At 37.8% G+C, this 16,459-nt stretch overlaps 1 protein-coding gene and 1 long non-coding RNA gene across 4 annotated transcripts in view; one reads left to right on the top strand and one right to left on the bottom strand.

Annotated features, from left to right (window-relative positions):
- Positions 1–16,459, bottom strand: part of kiaa1549la (KIAA1549-like a) — a gene marked incomplete at its 5' end in the record, with an annotated part of 56,638 nt that overhangs the window by 37,081 nt on the left and 3,098 nt on the right. The gene's annotated exons all lie outside the window — the stretch shown is intronic.
- On the top strand, positions 8,893–13,838 carry LOC308684338. Of its 3 annotated transcripts, XR_014029350.1 has the most exons (5): positions 8,893–8,958; positions 9,848–9,932; positions 11,591–11,647; positions 11,759–12,276; positions 12,864–13,838. It is a non-coding gene; the product is annotated as an uncharacterized lncRNA (long non-coding RNA). The 3 variants fall into 3 exon arrangements; XR_014029351.1 differs by lacking the exon at positions 12,864–13,838 and having other exon boundaries at positions 11,759–12,470; XR_014029352.1 differs by lacking the exon at positions 12,864–13,838 and having other exon boundaries at positions 8,928–8,958; positions 9,900–9,932; positions 11,759–12,470.

Raw genomic sequence — 16,459 nt, 5'->3', positions numbered from 1 at the left:
ACAGATCTGATTAAAATAACAGCCTGTAGGCTACCCCTCCAGCCTCTCTAACTGATGAGGCAAACACCATCACACATCTGTGTAAGCATCACCGAGCACTGCCTGATTGGATAAAGGGGGGTCATGTGACTTCCTCGCATGGGCACTGGGTAGGTCATCTAGTCCCCGTCGAGTCTGGGGGAAAAAATGGTGTATGTGACTGACTTAAACTAATCATACTCTCCGGCGAAGGATTAAAAAAAGAATGATGATGCAGTCGAAAATATGACATCATCTAGCATTTAAATATGCAAACATAAATGGAAAGTGCAAGAACAAGAACCAAAACAATAAGCATGCAATGATTGATTCATTTTGACTCGAGATGAAATTAGCAATCAGACGCCGAGCGCTCAACACGCCAACACAGCAAAAGTGAAATTCCGCAAGCCCTCATGCCACCTTCCCATCAATCCTCTTAACACATGTGTTTCCTCAGCCTCCTGCGCAAAACCTGCAGGCTCAAATTATGCTTTTCCATGTTTGTTTTACTTCTCCCAATCTCTCACAGCATTACACAACTGTCAGACCTGGTTAGTTTCACCTCTGGCATTGACTGGAAGTGATTTAAATTTTTACATAGAGTGGAAAAGATTCCATATTCCCTTCCGGAATATGTTGTAATATTCAGGAGCTCGTGCAGGACACCTTTGATGCACTTGACTCGAGAGTCTCATGGGCAAGGCGGGTATTTGCAAACCCCATTAAAACTGAATGAGTGTCTCACTCTCTCTGGTTTGCTAAGAATAAATAGCCTAGCGCCTACTGCTAGTGTCAAGACTTTCTGTTATTTTAGCACCATTGTGTTTTTATTTAAATCTAAACAAGTTACTAAAAACTACTTTAAGAATGTGAGTTTACTTGCTTAACGAAACCAAACAACTGTTGTAGTCTTTATGTAGCAACATGTTAACAACTTACGGTTTTAAAACATATGACATTTTCAAAATGTACTTATAAAACCATGTTGTTAAACAAACCGAGAGTCTCTTTACGTAATGCTATTGCTAACCACAGATCTTGCGCCCTATTTTAACGATCTAAGCACATGGTCTAAAGTGCACAGCGCAAGTGAACAGGCATGTCCGAATCCACTTTTGCTAGTTTAATGACAGGAAAATGGTCGGCGCACCCGGCGCATGGTCTAAAAGGGTTGTCCCTATTCTCTTAATAAGTAAGGGGTGTTTTTTGGAGCGTAATGGTAATTTAAAGGGATACTTTAATCTCATTTTGGCGTACCATGAGTCAGCAGGCGTAATGATATGACCCAGCGCCTGAAAATAGGTCTAATAGGTTAGACAAACTTAGTCCCGGTCACGTTGGAAGTTACCGAGCTGGGGACTATTTTCAGGCGCTGCGTCATATCATTACGCCTGCTGGACTCATGGTACGGCAGCAAAGGTTCTTGATTATTACGCAGGAATGAGAGTATAGTTCCTAGCCATATCAGCCTAGAAAATTGCAACTTTACATTTTCCGTCAGTCTTAGTTACGATGTAACTACAGAAGAGTCAAGTTTTAAATAGGAAAAATATCGAAATTCTTTGGTCATTTTTTTTGAGAGAGATGCTAATGGTCCAGTCCGATTCAATGATCTATGCTAAGCTATGCTAAAAGTCGTACCGCCAGACCTGGAGTTCGGCTGAATGGATTCGAAAACGGTAAAACTCAACTGTTTAACTCTGGGGGAGTTGTAAAATGAGCCTATTTCCAAAAAAAGTGGAGTGTCCCTTTAAGTACCTAGTACCGGTGCATTTGACGACCGTACTCTGCACAAAATGACAAAACTTGAACTATGTGCTAGTCAGAATGTGTAAGTCATGTTGTGAATACGTTAACTTATTTCTGTAACAATGCACTAAAACACAAATAATTAGCATTTGCACTCTCGATGACTAAAATGTTATTATCGTCAACTAAAATTAGGTGCAATTTAATTTCGAATAATACTGACTAAAATGAATAAACTAAAAAATAGGACTTAAACTAAGAAAAAAAGATGTGTAATCCTGAAAAGAATGAGTTAATTTAAACACTCGTGCGTGCCGAAACGCTATTGCAGTGCATTTCTAGCCTGGTTAAACTGGATTGCTGGTGGTACAGCACAGAAAAGTAGCGCAGCTGTTTAGTGAATTTGCCCCAGTCTCTTTCCCAGTTTTCCAGATCATCTCTTATGTTCAAGCCAATCTGACTCCCAGGGAACAGAGCAGAGCAACCGAGAGTCCTCACAATATGCATTCTGCACGCGAATTACAGTGAATATTATGGGCTTTAGCATAGCAAACATGACATGGCCACATAACATCAGCCTTCTCTGAAGGCAAAAATAGATAATCCCATTCCTTTTACATGGCATCATTTTCCCTAAGGGATTTTTTTAAGGGTAAAGCTGATGACGTCTGAGGTTGGACAAGGACAGAGCTCTTTTTTTTCCTTTTTCTCATCTAATGAGCACTGTCATGTGTGTAATTCCAGGTGTGAACAGGAAGTACTTTTATTTCAAGATAGGAAGGCGACAGTTTAACAACTAAATAAATCTAAGGGCAGGACCAAAATCGAATATGGCAGTTCTATCAACAAGAGCAAAGACGACCGCCTGATTTAATTACGCAAGCGATTCCACAAGCACAAAGAGAATTATGTGAATGCACATGCCTAATTAGCTCAGAATATCTGCGCTCCGGTTTTCCCGCATTTTTGCTGGAACAACGCTTTGACTAGATTTCAAACACCTCTAGAGTCAAATGAGGCCACAGCTATGCGTTCCGTGTAAATTAACAGTGGTTGAGTAAAACGAGGACAGATTTTGATCAGGCCCAAAAGACAGACAGACAGAAATGCGCACAGCTGAGCCTGTCTGGAGAGGATAAATGCCTCTTAAAAAATGGGTGCGCTATAAAAGCTTCAAAACAGTATTAAAATCAACAACATCCACCCTATGCGAAAAGCTCCATAAAACAAGTGATGTCTCTCTTTATACATCTATTGACCCTTTAATGTCCTTTCTTCTCGCTCACAAACCAGATTAGCCCCTCCCCAGCATAAACCTTGTTTCATAAACCTGAGGAGATTTTCAGGTGTGAGCTGGCACTCAATTTCATTACCGGTTCTCTGAATTGTCTATTAATCTGGCAGGGGTCAGCATCAATCCCTTTATCTAAGCAAAATATATCAAAGTGAGGGAGCAAAACAATAACTCTTTGGTTTATGGCATGGATAATGGACATTCTAATCTGTTCATTCATTAACAAAACAGATTAAATAAAACATATTTGTTTGTCATCGCTCCGGGCAAAGGAACACTTTTAGGGAGACGATTGGCATCAGATGGTTGGATCTAAGTATTAGCTCGACGCACGTGACCTGAAAATGACTGGCTTGTGTTATAGCAGATGTCCTCATAGGCAAGTGACAAACAAGAGAGCTGTCATACAGCAATAAATGACCAAGAAGCTGTATAATAAATTCAAAACGATGATATTATTATCAATGATAAGCTGATATTTTCATGTTATGGCTGCTATTATTATATATACTAAAATATACCATTATTTTTATATTTGCTAAAGATTACATTTAACAGTGTTATTATATTATTAGCGTTTTTAGAGATGAACTTTTAAGTTAGTGTTAAATGGATTAAATTATATCGGCCAGTAACCAATTTGGAACCAATATATCGTCCATCCCAACAGAAACTAATTATGTTAAGCAAAAAATGTATTTATATTACACTCACCTAAAGGATTATTAGGAACACCTGTTCAATTTCTCATTAATGCAATTATCTAATCAACTAATCACGTGGCAGTTGCTTCAATGCATTTAGGGGTGTGGTCCTGGTCAAGACAATCTCCTGAACTCCAAATTGACTGTCAGAATGGGAAAGGTGATTTAAGCAATTTTGAGCGTGGCATGGTTGTTGTGCCAGACGGGCCGGTCTGAGTATTTCACAATCTGCTCAGTTACTGGGGATTTTCACGCACAACCATTTCTAGGGTTTACAAAGAATGGTGTGAAAAGGGAAAAACATCCAGTATGTGGCAGTCCTGTGGGCGAAAATGCCTTGTTGATGCTAGAGGTCAGAGGAGAATGGGCCGACTGATTCAAGCTGATAGAAGAGCAACTTTGACTGAAATAACCACTCGTTACAACCGAGGTATGCAGCAAAGCATTTGTGAAGCCACAACACCCACAACCTTGAGGCGGATGGGCTACAACAGCAGAAGACCCCACCGGGTACCACTCATCTCCACTACAAATAGGAAAAAGAGGCTACAATTTGCACGAGCTCACCAACAGTTGAAGACTGTAAAAATGTTGCCTGGTCTGATGAGTCTCGATTTCTGTTGAGACATTCAGATGGTAGAGTCAGAATTTGGCGTAAACAGAATGAGAACATGGATCCATCATGCCTTGTTACCACTGTGCAGGCTGGTGGTGGTGGTGTAATGGTGTGGGGGATGTTTTCTTGGCACACTTTAGGCCCCTATAGTGCCAATTGGGCATCGTTTAAATGCCACGGCCTACCTGAGCATTGTTTCTGACCATGTCCTTCCCTTTATGACCACCTTGTACCCATCCTCTGATGGCTACTTCCAGCAGGATAATGCACCATGTCACAAAGCTCGAATCATTTCAAATCGGTTTCTTGAACATGACAGTGAGTTCACTGTACTAAAATGGCCCCCACAGTCACCAGATCTCAACCCAATAGAGCATCTTTGGGATGTGGTGGAACGGGAGCTTCGTGCCCTGGATGTGCATCCCACACATCTCCATCAACTGCAAGATGCTATCCTATCAATATGGGCCAACATTTCTAAAGAATGCTTTCAGCACCTTGTTGAATCAATGCCACGTAGAATTAAGGCAGTTCTGAAGGCGAAAGGGGGTCAAACACAGTATTAGCATGGTGTTCCTAATAATCCTTTAGGTGAGTGTATATTATACTGTTATATAGGCTACTAATAAATACAGAAGCTGTTAAGAAAATGCAAAAAATAATAATAAAAAATAACTGTTATTATATAAATACTGTATAAATATTTCATACCTTGTATAAGGGTTATCATTAATGAGAATTCAAAATAAAGTTCCATTTATGGTAGGTCCAGTATGGGAGTCTATGAAAACACTCCCAAAAAAAGTAAGTATGACCACATTATCAAGTGATCTGGATACTAGCCTATATATTTCACATTAGAAAGAATTATCCAATAAATTGCCAAGGAAAGCAATTTCTAACCATTTTTGCTCCAAACCTCCTGAATCCACAGGCCAAATCATAAGATGGAAAAGATGGAGGGCAACCTGATTGAAGTCATTCATCTCTGGAGATGAGCTGTTTGCAAGCTTGTCAAAGCTCTGTACTGATCATTCATCATGACACGGCCACTGTTGTCGCTGTTGAACTCATAAATGCAATGTGGCAATATAGTTATTTCATAAACAAAACAGCCTTGTATAAGTTTGTCCCAAGCAAGGGGCAAAAAGCCCCTTTTGGTATATAGAAGAACATAATTACTATAGATTTGTTATAACGACAGAGTAATGTCGAATTGGGGTTATGGATTTTAGCACCCGCGTGAATTTGCTCGGGCCCTGCAGCAATACTATAAGCAAACTGTGCCAAAAAAAGAATGAAGAGGAAAAAAATAACCTTTTGTATATATGGAAACAGAGTGAGCGCCTCAGACTCGACATAATCAACTTTCACATGGGCTGTTTCACTAATGAAGCATGGAATTGTCGGAAATGAGAACATGTCAGCTGTGAAAACGGTCAGTCAGGGAAGCAAATCAGCTGCTTTGGTCATCGCTGACATCAGCAGATAATTAACTGGTTCAGGACTCTAGTGGCAGTAATTAGACTGAGAGAAATATGCATTACGAAGACTGAATCCCGTCCTGCTGGAAACTGTAATTGCGTTTCTGTTTGAGACGGCAACCGTCTACTAGTTAAAATGTGATATTTTCGCATTTCAACACTGGTGTGCAGCATCTTTTTCCTGGCAGGCTTTGATCCTCTGGAAAGAATCCTGGTGCTAACAAAGCCGGCTCTAATGTAATTCTATGGAGTGTGTTAAGACTAACAAAATGGATGGTTAAAAGACAAGCCAGAAGGCTTAAAAAGGCTTAGAGTAATAAAATCATGCTCTTTATGTAGGTTTTTCACCTTCACTGATGCTATTTACTGACCATATATAGTGTTTGACATCTGTGTGGAATTTAACAAGCCATTATGAGAAATAATGCCAAGGCAGCACTGTATTGATATTCCTTCAACATTCTGGTCAGGCTATTTATAATATTTATCAAATGACCATTGTTATTATTATTATTATTATTTTAATTAATTATTTATAAAAGTATTTAACTTCTGCAATTAATTCAACCTAAATAGCTCAACATACACTCTTTTCTGTAGATAATAACAGCCTTAGCCATAAAAAGTTAGGGGTTTGTTCAAATTATGTCATTTATTAATTGTTAGTTATTTTTATCATTAATAATAATGAATCAAAATAGTATTATTTAATTATTAGTAGTATCAAACTTATTAAATTAAAGGGTTAGTTTACTCAACCTTAAAGGCCCACTGAAGTGCCTTTATTCAATGTGCAGCATTATTCAATGTGTTGATGTTATTCCCACTGAAACTGGAAGATGGGCGGGACATGTCGAACAGCTCCTCCCCTTTTTAAAAGTAGCCAATAGCGTTTAGTTTATATCACATAGCCGTTGAGCTCGGTAAAGCCGCAGTTTCCTCCTAATCTCTAATCGTTTCCCCTCCTAATCTTCTGTGTAGAGTTCAAATGGGTCCGATACGTTTTCTGGTCTGTGCCGACTTGCGCATATGATCCACTCTGTGCTATCGTGTCTCTGTGCCGGAGCAGACTGTGTGCTTGTTCCCTATCCCATATATATTGCACTATGTGCCATTCACCATAGAAAATAGTCAATGTGTGAACAAGTGACAGATTTCAGCTGCAGCTTCAGCATCTATTTATAGTGTAGGGGGCGGGAGGCTTTAGATTCTAGAGAGCATTTGATTGGACAGAAAATCTGATGAAAGCTGAAGTGCAGAGTGATGTCATCAAAATTACTGATGCATATTGGTGGAAATGAGAGACTGTACGTTTTGAATGCTTTTATCTTCTATGTACTACACTGAAAAAAGTGCATATGGCTTGTCATTAGTTTAAAGAACTTTTTATACTTGATCTGACTCAATAAATTCACTTTTCTGGCTTATCGTTGGTCTAATGTAATTAAGTTTAGTTGTCTTGAAGTAAAAACAAATTTTTGGGTATAATTTAAACTAATAGGCTACGTGCACGTGGCCGCCATTTTGGATTTCAGATCAGCGAGTGTGCGGTTAGACACTTCCGGTTTCGCATTACACCTGGTGCAGGGAACCGGAGAAAGCCGAAATGGATCTTTTGTAGTTGTTTATAGAATCAATTATCACTTAAAATACTACTAAGATCCATATTACTATCACACGATAGCCAATGGCAATTAAATGCACGCATGCATAGTCAGATTAATGAATGAAATATTAATGTTCACGAACAGAAGATTGTATTTGACTCCTGCTGCATACACATACGCAATGACAGTTATGCCTACTGTAGCCTAAATATAGAGTTACAACTACGATTACAGTTGTTTGCATTAAATGCACGTTAGCCCTGTGATAGGCTACAATTTATATCCATAAATACTATTTTCTCAATTCTGCATGCATTTTTACTTACATCAATTGCTCGATCAATATTATCATCACATATTTTACATTTACATTTTTTACTGTAGGTACCACAAACAAATATAGGTAAGTTTGTGTATATTTTACACGTAGTACTGTATGTGTTGCTTATAAACACCAGACAGATTATTATTATTATTATTTATGAAACAGATAAACTTTACTCATATAGCCAACTCATAAACAGATCAACTTTACTCATCTCACTTGCACAAAATAAATGCAGTAATAGAAAGCATAGAAACGCACAGGTGAAATACACTGAAAATTATATGCATTTAAATATTTGGTCGGGTTGAAGTCCTCCCTCCGGATCTCCTGTATCCACTCAGCCCGTACCGCAGCGTCAACGGGGAATGCATGAAAGCTGACTTCTCTGTTGTAACGTGACGAAATGGTACAAAACGGCATACAACGATGAAGAGCTGAGGCTGTCATCGTCTGAAAGGCAAGTCACCTCTCTTGAATACTCCTTGTGAAAAAATATCTCTGTGGTAATGGAACTTGGTCGCTGTTGTCTCTCGCTGTCAGATCACCGTAGTTTTCACTGGAAGTACTGGCCCACACACTCAAGTTCGAACAACTGTCGCCGTGCACGGAGCGAATTGTAGCCTATCACAGGGCAAACGTGTGAATGTTCACAGTGTATTTTATGTAAACAACTCTAATCGTAGTTGTAACTCTAAATTTACAGTAGGCATAATTGTAATTGCGTATGTGTATGCAGCACGAGTCAAATACAATCTTCTGTTCGTGAACAGTTGTATTTCATTCATTAATCTGACTATGCATCCGTGCATTTAATTGCCATTGGCTATCGTGTGATAGTAATGTGGATCTTAGTAGTATTTTTAAGTGATAATTGATTCTATAAATAACTATAAAAGATAATTTTCGTCTTTCTCCGGCTCCCTGCACCGGGCGTAATGCGAAACCGGAAGTGTCTAACCGCACACTCGCTGATCCGAAATCCAAAATGGCGGCCACGTGCACGTAGCCTATTGCTTTAAATCAAATTACAATTTTACGTCCACGTCCAAACCACGTGACTACTGACGTCATCAAGCTTGGGTCGAGAATTTTCTGTTCGGCCGCCATCTTGTTTTGCTGTATGACGACGTTGAGGATACGCAATTTCCACAGTTGGTGAGTAATCCTAAAAATAAGTTTTATCGCCGTTGATATGCATTTTTATAATATTAAAGTAAAATTCAATGCATTATGTATGTGTTTTGTTGAATATCTGTTTTATTTTGGTCAGAGTCATCTGATATTTCAAGTGTAGCTATAACTGTTAGGCCTAGTAACGATGGATAGCCATTAATAAATACTTAAGTAGTTAGATAATTTGTGGACTTTTAATTACATTATTTATTTGGGTTTTTCCTGCATCGAGAATTACAAGGCGACCGCCTCCGTCTAATGTCGTGCCCGATCCGGCTGTCCTCAAAACTCAGACAGGCTCAGATTAGGCCTGTCGCGATAATTAAATAATTAGAAATATCTTTGTTACGCAATCCTTTACACATCCTAATATACTGATTTAAGTGTTGTAAAGCCATTTCATATCTTGTTGTGAGGGACAGAATCAATTTTACATCGTTAAATTAAAGTTTACGCAAACTCGTCTTCCCTCCGCTGCAGCTGATCATTCTCCATTCAGCATTCAAACAGCGCGTCGCAGTAAAACAACTCCTCCACCAAATTTAATAATCGTGACAGCCCAAGCTCAGATACCTATTTTCCAAGCAAGATTTTACCACCTTCAACTCATTTTGATCCAGGAAAAACCCTAAAATAGTATATATTATTGTTACTATCGGTAGAGATTGTATACATTGCGTATATATCTGCATTTCGTTCATTGAGTGGATTGCATAAAGTTTCTGACATTTGATTGATGTAGAAACATTGGTGAATGAGAAAAATAAAGTAGTAAGAGTGGTTAATACTTTAAAATTAGTCAAGCAACAGTTAAGTTGGTGTGATGATGATTATGCTTCAAATCAAATGACAAGTTTGCATTCTGTTTAAGCCACGTGACCACGGAGAAAATTATTATTGACCATCATCATCTTTTGCTGCAGGATTACCTCATGGTGGACACAAAATTACATATGGTGAGTAATCTTACAAATTATGTTAAGTTTGTTTCTATCATACATTTATAATCATATAAGGATCAGTTAACTGATTAATGCAACTGTTTTATCAAATAATTCAAAGTGGATCAGAGAATGTACACTTTATCAATAAATTGCACAGCACTGAACTGAGTTCTTTTTAGTGTCATATGGCGTTTGAATTAGGGATGCACCGATTGGGAAATTCTGGGCCGATACCGATACCGATGTTTAACATAACAACTTGGCCGATGGCCGATGCCGATGCCGATGTTTTTTCTTTTTGTTATTTATTCCTTCTTTTGTGCCACTGAAACATACAAGTCTTTCGGCTCTTGATCACACTATCCTAGAATGAGCACAAATTCAATCAGACCAAGCAATTTATGAAACAAAAAAAACCTTTAATGTCACTTTCTGGTTGACAGTTATAACCTTATTTATAAGTTCTTTTTCAGTTGTTATGAGGAGCAATATGAGAGAGAAATTTGGTAATCATTGTCTGACCCAACAAAAAAAACATTATAATATTCATTTTATTTTTCGTGTTCGCATTTATGAGGGAAAAAACACGGGTGAATGTTCATATTAAATTTTAAACGCGCACGCGCTCTTCTGCGAGAGAGAGAGAGAGCCCCGACCGCGCGCGCGCTCTCACTCACTATTCAGAGCGGTCAAGCTTCCCCGTACTTTTTGACAAGCGTCCTTGACAGGGAGGCCAGAGCTTCTTTGCAGCTCAAGTCGGCGGCGGTGTGTACAGTTAACGCTCTATCTGTTGACGGCGCTGAGGGAAAAGCTCCCGCCACTGGAAGAAGCGGTCGCCGCCCATTTGTGTCCTCCTGCGCACCCATCAAAGCCGTGCAGAACGTCTTCAGCACTCGCGGATCGTGCATACTCCGCCGCTTCTTCTGCTACACACCATGGTCGTTCTTTTCTCGAGAAAAGGAGTTTTCTCATAGAAAAATAAATAAATAAATGCGTCATTGTACCCAGCACTTCTGAAAATGCACTTCCGAATGCGTCTCTGTCCCCAGCATATCAAACCAAACTGACGCCCATGTGACATCGGCGAATGTCATTTTTATTTCCCGATGGCCGATGGCAGTTAACGAGGCAAATATCGGCCGTTACCGATGTTCAGCCGATGCATCGGTGCATCCCTAGTTTGAATGGTCACAGATATTTTATTTTAATTGAAAATGTCTACCTTGCCATTCACTTTAACACATTTGGTTGTGTTAAACATTTGCCAAAATTTGCCATTCTTAAAGTGACAGTAGCCTCATATATACATACTGTATAAACTTAAAAGAATAAATATATGGTAAATTCTTGATTGATCAATTACGTTGTTGACGGTTTAACACACTGCAGTAGGTTCCGATTACGTCATAAAATTTTAAACATGCATGCACGCAATGACCTATTACATTATACGTTACACAAAATACATTATTTTATGGAATTTGTATGACATGACATCTTTGCAACTTTGAAAATAATTATTGATAAACCTTCAAATTACACCAATTTATTTAATTAATGTATTATTTATAAACTTGCAAAATGATTGGCTCTTAGGTGCAAAAGCATATCCATGCATTTTAATTTTCTTTATGAAAGTTGGTGATTGCTGTGTTTGTCTTTTTTTTAAGATACAGATGTTGAAAGACAACAGTTTGGAGTCATTGTAGTCCAGTCAGAAGATAACGGTAAGTAATTGGTCTCTTTTGGTCTCTCTGGTAAGAGCAGTTGAATTTATGAATTAGCTCTCGGAGTAAGAATTGTTTCTTTTTTTTTTTTTTTGCTTGTGTGTCTTTCAGATTGGCCAGAAAGTTGAAGCACAGAGAGAACTTGGACTTGTGGTCTGTGAAAGTGATGGTCTAAGCACTCCCCTGGACATCAGCATTGTCATTGATGGTATTGAGGTTTTACATGAGTTGTCCTCGGTTGCATCTGCTCGTGCCATGATGTTTGGAATCACGTACTGAGAACTTGAGGTATCCTGAAGTACTTAAATATACCTTTGAGGCATATTTAAAAAAAATTGTCATGGACATAGCGAAGATGCAAATGGATTTTAAAGGGTTAGTTCATCCAAAAATGAAAATTCTGTCAATATTTACTCACCCTCATGTTGTTCCAACCCCGTAAGACTTTCGTTCATCTTCTTGACGTGTTCACGAGAGTAACACGACACATGCGCAAGAACTGAGAAGATGTCGCAGATGGGTCTCGATGTAGTATTTAAAGGGTTAGTTCACCCAAAAATGTAAATTTTGTCAGTAATTACTCACCCTCATGTTGTTCCAACCCCGTAAGACTTTCGTTCATCTTCGGAGCAAAAATTAAGATATTTTTGATGAAATCTGAGAGCTGTCTCACTCGTCCATAGGCTTCTTAAGGGACTGAAACTTGCTGGCCCAGAATAGTTATTAAAGACATCGTTAAAATAGTCCAAATGACTACAGTGGCTCAACCATATGTTTATCAAGCGACGAGAATACTTTTTGTGCGCAAAAAACAAACAAAACTAACGACTTTATTCCACTATTCATTATGTTCTCCGTGGGCCTGAGTGTCTTTACTTAGTAAAACTGCGCAGCGCGTCTGTGTTGCACGTCACCACATAGGCTCACTATTGGCCGACGCTGATCATGTGTGTGATGCGTGCGACGTGCAACACAGACGCGCTGCGCAGTTTTACTAAGTAAAGACACTCAGGCCCACGAAGAACATAATGAATAGTGGAATAAAGTCGTTAGTTTTGTTTGTTTTTTGCGCACAAAAAGTATTCTCGTCGCTTGATAAACATATGGTTGAGCCACTGTAGTCATTTGGACTATTTTAACGATGTCTTTAATAACTATTCTGGGCCAGCAAGTTTCAGTCCCTTAGAAGCCTATGGAGGAGTGATCCAGCTCTCAGATTTCATCAAAAATATCTTAATTTGTGCTCCGAAGATGAACGAAAGTCTTACGGGGCTGGAACAACATGAGGGTGAGTAATTACTGACAGAATTTTCATTTTTGGGTGAACTATCCCTTTAAAATGGTTCTAAAGTGTGCATTCACTGGATGTACGAATCGTGAGACACCAACGAGAAAACGTATAAGTGCCTTGCCAATGCCGCTAAATGAATGGCTTACCTTTCACCCTTTCCCATCAAATAATCAGGAGTGTCATCTTCTCATTTCTCACTCATGTGTCATGGCGCTCTCGTGAACTCACTCAGACCCAAACTGAAGAAAATTAATAGTTGAATAAAGTCGTAATTTTTGTTTGTTTTTTGTGCACAAAAAGTATTCTTGTCGCTTGATAAACTAAAGGTTGAGCCACTTCACTTGGACTATTTTAACAATGTCTTTACTAACTTGTCTTGGCCGGCAGAATGAAATTACCTATCAACCTATGAAGGAGTGAGACAGCTCTCAGATTTCATCAATAATATTTTAATTTGGTGAACTAACCCTTTAAATGTTCCTGCATGTCGTGTCTTTTAAGGAGCTTTCAATGGTGATTTGTTTCAATGTTTTTTTTTCAATGAATTGATGTTACACTGGATGATTTAGCAATGCCATATTAAGGGCTTTTCAATGTTTTCTGTTACAATCCTAAATTTAATGCAAGATAATCTGAAATGTTGAGTGACAATTTTACTGTAGCAAATGGAATTGATGTATACATTTATTGATGTATTTCTTTTTTTTTTTTGGTACAAAATGATATTGTTGACAGTTTTATTATTGAATGTATTTTTTTAATGTATTAAGTCATGCACTAAAACGGTTTCAGTATTGACTTTTGTAAATCAAATGAATTCTTCCTCAAATGTTTTTAGAACAAGTGGAAATTTTGGTTTCTGTGAGTTTGTTGGAAGATTGCACTAAATAAACAGTTAAATGTTTGATTCCAGAGTGTAAAAGGCTTATTTTTTCAGAAAAAATTCGGTGATATTTCATGTTTGTAATTTTGTTTTGTATTTATTTTGATAATAATAGTAAAATATGATAAAATTAATATATAAAAGGTTTAAAAATTAAGTTAATCCAAGTAATATTTTATAATTTATTGCTAATTAAACAAATCTCTTTGGTTGAAATAGTATTTTTACTTTCAACTGACTATAGAAATGTGATTTGTGTAAATTATTTTTTTTAAGTTGAGCTTAAGTAAACCGATTACGTGTAACAAGTTGACGTAATTTTTTTACTTTGATCCAACGACTCATTTTTTACAGTGTATGTTCATAGTAAAAGTAACTTACTTTAAAAAAACTTACATTTTAATTTCATGGGGACTTTAAGGTTGTTCCAAACCCTTAAGGAACAGTTCACACAGAATGCGTTTTTCCCTTCCACTGCACTACTTTTCCATTCTTTTTTAATGTAAGGCGAACGTCATTAACCACTGTGCTTGCTGTGTTTAGGCTATATGGTTGATAAATGTTTATATGTTAATAAAAGCCTAAATTAAATCTGTTCATCATATAAAGCGATCAAATCTCTACAGAAAATTTGGACTAAACCGATCTCTTTATGACATTTTTGAAGTGTCAAAGTGGTAGTTGCATAGACTGTCAATGGAAGGACAAAAATCTCTCAGATTTCATGACAAATATCTTCATTTGTGTTTTGAAGATAAACGAAAGTCTTAAACGACATGAGGGTGATTAATTAATCTCCGAATTTTGTAACTAACCTTTATAACCCAAATATCTTAACATACTCTCCATTCTTTTTGTAAATAATTTCAGCCTTATTCATAGAAAAATGCATTGCATGACATAAAAATAAACAATATATTGATTTCTAAAGCCATTTTTGTAGCAAATGTTGATATGCAATTCATTTGATTAATCAATCAGTATATGAAGCAATTAATCCGATTCAATTTTATACACGATTGACAGCCCTAGTAAATACATAATAATATTATGCCAACCTCGTCTTTAACCATATCAATATTTCACAGTGATGTCGTTTTTTTTTTTTTTTTACCTAAAGTCTTTTATGTTGTAAACCATTTTAATGGCAGTATTTAACAATGTAAAAAGCTCTCCCTTTGTTCTCAGTCATTTCAACAGTACATGGCTGTGAATCAAAGACTCCCGCAGTTGTCATCATAGCATGTTTTTTTAATTTTTTTAAATGCAGCTCCCCTATTGAGGGTGAACAGATGGGTTTTTGCAAAGATGCTTCAAACGTTTTGATGGGATCAGTTTGACTAGTCCAGGTCTTATAATGCGAGTTAAAGAAGAAAACACCACAGATTTCGTAAAGAGCAATGAGAGACCTGCTTCTCCAGTTCTAATAATTACACACACAGCACAGGGGGAAAAACACTATGCCTACTCCATTAAAACTTGGCTTTGGTTCCGTGTTACACACAACCTTTCTACTGACAAGTGACAACGCATCCTCATAAAATAGTCAATTAAAGCATGAATCCAGTGTAGTTAGGTTCAACTAATTGCCGAATCCAGTCACTGCAGGTCTGAGGCCGCAAAAAGGCCTTTGAAAAGCAAACGGAGCAGTTCATCACTGTCATTCTTGGTAATACACTCACTCTTTCCACTCTGGTCAAAAAAAATGTAGATCAGTTCCCATGGCAACATAGCACAGCAGGCTCCTGTTGACTAGCAGAATCATCACTGTAGGGGCATTGAGGAGAGATGCCTCATCCTCAGCAAGCCACAAGTGTGTCTGGCCATGCGCCATAGACCCAGCTCAAAGCCAACAAGGACAATAGCAGTTTTATGAATGAAAAGGCAAAGGCTCTTTACCTCTGTGTATTAAGCCTATGGTCCAGACCGATGCATGTCTGCGTGCCCACATAAAACTAATCTGGTGTAATTCTAGCTTTAGAAATGTATTTATCTTGTAATTCTAGCTTTAGATAATCTAATCTGCTTTTTTCGATATCTGTATTTCAGATGTTTAAGAAGGGCCATCGTGCCTGGAGTGAGTTCACATCATCAACGCTGAACTTGTTTGCACAAATTAAATCATTTTTTTTGTTTAAATGTTATTCTGTTCCTCGGGCACAGGCTAATGATACACTGCAGCATGAATAGAGAACACTGTGGAATTGAAAGTGCCATATTGATGTACCAGACATTTCTACACTCCAGTATCATTTTCAGGAGGAAAACATCTGCAGTGTGATGGGGTCAAAGGTCAAGAATATTCGGAATACATTCAACAAAATATATTTCAACGGAAGGCAACCTACTTGGCTACTGTCACTGATATGGACTGAAAATCAAGTTGTATCGTTATTAAATGGATCTCTAGAATACTTGCTTCTGGTTGATCAGTTGCACCGTTCACTAGTTAATTCTTTTTTTCTAAATCCATAAAATATAACAGCTGTGATTACCAGAACTTTACACTCTTAAAAAGGCTCCAAAGGGGGGTTTTCGCAATAATGCCAAAGAAGAACCGTTTATGGTTCCCCAAAGAACCTTTCAGCGAACAGTTCTTCAAAGAACCATTTGTTTCATTCTGATAACCACCATAAAA

This window comes from Scardinius erythrophthalmus (genome assembly GCF_964197995.2).
Source record: "Scardinius erythrophthalmus genome assembly, chromosome: 24".
NCBI lineage: Eukaryota > Metazoa > Chordata > Actinopteri > Cypriniformes > Leuciscidae > Scardinius > Scardinius erythrophthalmus.
This window is presented reverse-complemented; position numbering and strand designations above follow the sequence as displayed.